Raw genomic sequence first — 5,550 nt, 5'->3', positions numbered from 1 at the left:
AGACAGCCAAGCGTTTCGATGAACACTCTGGCGTAGGTAACTATACATGAGACTACAAAAATATCGAACTTGTTCGTAGTATATAAAATCTGACTATTTTCAAAGTGTTTATAGATACGTTTCCTTGAAAAACAATGCTTTAGCATACAATACATTAAATTTTTCTATTATTTTCAAGAACTAAGTCTTGTCAGCGGTAGTGATTTGTGCTTAGGTCCAAACACCGTTTCACTTTCGGTTTGCCAGAGTGACTGCATAGGAGAGTTGATTAAAATCAACTCCCAAAAACCAATATAAATCATTAACGTCATTTACTCAAAACAGAAAATAGATCTAGGTTCAGCGTATTTTGATAAATTCAGAACCTACATTTAGGTTAAACAATATTTATTCATTATAGATTTAAATACTTTAACATGATGATAATTACAAGTCATGGGGATTACATTTATCACTCTCTTGTAAACCTACATTTATATAGTGTTAATTTGATTTTTTAAAATTAAGCCTTATATCATTTAATAATATTTAACATGTGTGTTTTTAATTGCATCACTTGAAACAGTCTTTATTGTTCAGAAAATAGACTAACCTGTATCAAATTAACTGTTAAAGCAATATGAGCTGTATTTTTTAGAATTTTATTTTGCTGTAAATCCCTGCTAGTACTCTAAGTCTGCATGTAACTGAAACTATTTATAATAAATAAGGTTAGAACAAATCATTAATTTTTGTCAGAGGAAAGATATTTCTTCTTAAAAACATAATTATAGCAAATCAACTTTGTACAGGACGACAATACAGTGGAGCCTCAGTTATCCGGACGCTTTCGTTCCCAAGTCCAATCGTCCGGATAAGTGAAGCGTCCGGATATCTGAAATGTGTCTATTGTTGTCATGAATGATAATGCATTTGTATACAATGGTTCCCAGTGTTGATACTACGGATGTTTGCCTTTCATACCATATAGCAACACATGCTAGAGTTGTCTGTTGATATGAACGTTTTTGGATATAAAGAACTCTGCTTTATTTTATTATTTTGTCATGAAATATTAACTGGACAATAATGATAACCGAATCTAGATAAATTCTTTGTGTCCAAGTGTGATATGTGTGTGATACACTGTTGTTCGCAATTTTCCAATTTTTGAAAGTGATTTGGGAAGTCCGTGTGTTTATACAACCTACTCATGAGGGTCTAGCACGTAAAAAAGGTGTGAAACTTAATTGACAGGGGTAATCTTTTGTACTGAGTAGGGTATCATCAAATTTTACCGTCCGGTTAAATGAAGCAAGATAAGTACTAAATCAGTGTTTTGTGGTAAAAACAGACCGTCCAGATCTGGAACGCGGAATTCCGGTTAAATAAGACAAAATAACATATAAAAAAATCTGTTCCCAAATAAAATCGTCCGTAAACTGAAGCGTCCAGTTATCTGGCGTCCGGATATCTGAGGCCCCACTGTATTTCAATTTTGTTCTAATTAAGGTTCCTTAACGGCTTTTTCACAAAAATTTGGCGAAAAGAAATTTAAAAACATAATATTTTCGTCATTTTAGTAGAAAATAACATTTTCGTTAAAAACAATTCATCATGAAAATCGAAGCTCATATTGCTTAAACTGTTACATGTATAATTTCATTCATATCTTTGTTTTCTAGTACCTGTTAACGTTGTATTATTTTTCCTTTTTTTAACATTGATAAAGTCCCTCCGATGATGTGTTGAAAGTCTCGACGGGTCGAGTGTTTAACTTATACATATTATCGTTGATATTCCATTTGAAATTGTAAACACGTGTTACTATAATTAAATCACTGAATTATTTACTCACTTACCAATAGTATTTTCATTTTTAAAAAATCCAAATGATTTTGATTGCGTATTTACTTACGTATATTTACATCTACCAAGTATTATTCCCTCTATTTTTTACGAAAACTTATAGTTAATTCACAGCTCTATAGAAACAGCCAGACTGAAATCTACACGCCCCGTTTATCGACAGCTAAAACTGAGAAGATATTGACAGGTCTGAAATTGACACGCCCTGTTTATCGATTGGTCTAAACCTTCAGCGACCTACAAAATATCACGGACTGCACGAAGTAATCAAGCTGATGTCAGACTCAAAGTCTCACAGGAGACGATTTGGCTGTTTCTTCTAGCTAACGTACTTATGTACATGTACATTAACAGTAATTTAGTGATTTTTATTTATTGTTTATAATCAATTTATTAATTAGTTAAAAAAATATGTTAATATAAACAATAAAATGCTTTCTTTGATGATTCATGCGGGTTATGAAGGTAGCAATCATTGCAGGAAAAAATTGCATAACCCGCTAACGCGGGTTATGTATTTTTCTGCAATGTCGCTACCTTCATATCCCGAATGAATCCCCAAAGAAAGCATTTTATTGTTTACATAAAAAATGTGTTAATAAAAACATTGCTCTAATGTATGAATATTCTTTTGAACCTTAATCTTTATATATACATTTATGACATTTTATATATTTGCTTGTGAAAGTATGTATTGTAATAATTTTAATAAGGAGGGGCTATATATCTTGTGCCCAATCGAGTTGTAATTACTAGTATATCACAATAAAATAATTCAGTTTAAACCACTAGTATTTAGACTTTATGCACATCAAATTTCAAGGGCATATCTAAAAGTCAAAGATAAAAAATGATGACGTCATGTAGAATTTTTATCTCTATTCACCTTATTTAATCTAAAACCCACGGTCAAGTTGACATCTTATTTTTGAGATATATGATTAAATGAAGTGTTCATGCCAGGCTTGCTGTTAAATGTTACATACACCAGTCCTGTACACGATAGATAATAGAAAAAATAGATAGACGGAGAACTTTGAGACAGAATCGTAAGCCTCAGCTTAAATTAAAACCTCTTAGCAATGGTTCTTTATATTTCCCATAAGAACGTGAATTTATCTTCTAAGTGTTTAATATAAAAAAAGATAAAGTGGTTAAACTGGCTGGTCTTTGCATAGCTTACATTTGCTTGAAAGAGGTACTTGACCTACTTATTGAAAAAGTTTTATGAGGATGAAAACGAAACTTGAGTCTATATGTTCAAATTATTATATATTCATTTATTTGCAACCATTAACTCGACCAGAAGCTTTATTTGAAGAAAATAGTTTAATTTTTATGAACCTTGTCGTGCAAACTCGATGTTTAGTGTACCTTACTTAAATCAATATTACGCAAAGGTGTATATATGTAAGGATTCTTTAAAGTGTTAACATCAAACAAAGATATTTGGCGTGTGTTCAAATACTTTTATAAATGTTTGAGACGTCAGCTATTTCGTTTGCCAATAATTGCGGACCACTACTTTTGTAAAGTTTAGATGGTTAGGTTTTTAAACATATCTTCAAGAAATGTTAATTTTAAAAATTATTTTATAACGTGTAGATTCCTGTGGGTGAAAAAAGAGGTTTGCCATTGTCTTCGAATTGAATGCTTTGTTTTTCTGTAGATCAGGAATAACGCACAACTTTTGCCTGGTTATTGCTATCATTGATCATAAGAAGTAGTAGTTCATCAGAGGATGAACTACATACGCCTAGCGGTCGCCATCCATGTAATTTGATCATGGTATGAACCTCTGTTCCCTTAACTATCTTCAATGATCTATCATAGTTATCAGCATAAATAAGATCATCAAACCTTATTATAGCAATGGCAATTGGAACATTCCCTGACTTTGTTTTGATGGACTTCACTGGTTTTCCTTCGAGGTTGTAGAGTCTCAAGAACTCGTCACAACCGCTAGTCCAAATTTCTTCATTACTCACACATGACACATGGCATAAGTTTTCAGACTCGGTCAAAATAGTTGTCACAGCTATTGGGTTAGCCATCAGTGACCTCTTTGGAAAAGAGGGAACAACTTCTTTTGAAGTGAAAATAGGGTCATATTCTTCTGTTTTAACTCTTAACTCCAGCAGAACACCTAACAGTTGGTTAATTTCGGCTTTGTCGATCTGATGAGAAATAAACTTTGGTAAAAATATTGTAAGTTTAGGAGGCAATTTTCTGAATACAGTATTTTTGGATTTGTACGCACAGACCTGACATACATCGTACAAATCCAATACTTTCTTCACATCAGATCTGTTTTGTTTTATTTCGGCAATACCACGTGCGATTTCATCTTCCCGTTTTTTCAGATTAGCTAGATAAATAGAGTTCATATTATCAAGATCAGCTTTCATTTTCTTGATGACGCTATCTATTTCTTTGTGTAAATTGTGACCCTGTTTGTTGATAGCCGCTTTCAAATTCTGGGTATTTTTATTCAAATCCGCTCTCAGTACAGACATTTCCGATACAATATCTTGATACTTTGGATACATGACTTTTTCTAGCTCTTGTAAATCTTTTTGCAAAGATGTTTTCTTCTGTTCGAATTTTTTAAAAATATCTATTTTAAAGTGTTGTTCATGATCAAATGATGCAACGCAGACAGCACAGATTGGACAGTCACAAATTTCACAATGAAGTTCACATATCTTTGAGGAATGTTTTAGACATTAAGGGGTAGATCCTCGCTTTTTGAATGGCACTATTTTGTGTTCTTTAGATTCATCTAATACATGTTCCCCTACACAGGGTTTACACAAGTTCACATTGCAAAAGTCACAGTGCAGTAGGGGCATAGATGTCTCACAAAGGTCACATCTTAAAACATCCTGTTTACCGCGGCTAGAATTCATGGTTAGACAGTCGGGCCAAGAAAAGGAAAGACGTTCTGAATAACAAAATAATAATGATGAATTAATGTATGATACAAAGCAGGGCGATGTGCCGTCTATTTTTTGTTAAATACTTTGCAAAGAATAATAAATAATTCTTTTTAAACTATATAAAGACAGATTTCATATTGAATACAAATAACACATTAATAGATAAGTGACAAACCACTGAACTCCAAAATGGCGAATCAATGTATTGATATCTCCTATTCCCGTTACCTGGAAAAAAACCACGTGGTATACTCAAGATAAGATGACATAATTTAAACATCGAGAAAAAAACACAGTAAATGCATAATAAAAGTGCATCGCTTAAATAAATTGATATCGGTTGGGATTTAAATAAATCGATATTGATAATGTTTACTCTGATGGCAAACGAAACTCCTAATGTGCATTAAGGACCTAAACGTATGATTGTGTGATTAACAATCGTGTGTATTGCTGAATATAACAAGAAAATTGACTTTTTTTTCAAAAGTCTTCTCCATTACTTCAAATTTTCAGCTTAAAAAAATGAATTTAAACATGTAGTTATGTAAGACACATGGTGTAAGAGTTTTGATTCTAGGTCGGGGCCAAAAATGGTTGTAATGCAGATAAAAGTTATAAATTTTCATCTCTACTCCCTCTCATTGGTAAGTTCAACCGAATTCATAATTAGGTAGACCAGGAAGCCCTTTTCGAAAATTGTTAATTTTATGCTACCTTTGATTAAGGGTTCTGACTCAAATTGGTCTCATAGTGTTGATGT

At 32.4% G+C, this 5,550-nt stretch overlaps 1 pseudogene; it reads right to left on the bottom strand.

Annotated features, from left to right (window-relative positions):
- Nucleotides 1-3,440: 3,440 nt before the first annotated feature.
- Nucleotides 3,441-4,781, bottom strand: LOC128174507 (E3 ubiquitin-protein ligase TRIM36-like; annotated as a pseudogene).
- Between the last annotated feature and the right edge of the window lie 769 nt (nucleotides 4,782-5,550).

Source organism: Crassostrea angulata, chromosome 2 (genome assembly GCF_025612915.1).
Source record: "Crassostrea angulata isolate pt1a10 chromosome 2, ASM2561291v2, whole genome shotgun sequence".
Lineage (NCBI taxonomy): Eukaryota > Metazoa > Mollusca > Bivalvia > Ostreida > Ostreidae > Magallana > Magallana angulata.
The sequence above is the reverse complement of the archived record's forward strand: the minus strand, read 5'-3'. Positions and strand labels throughout refer to the sequence as shown.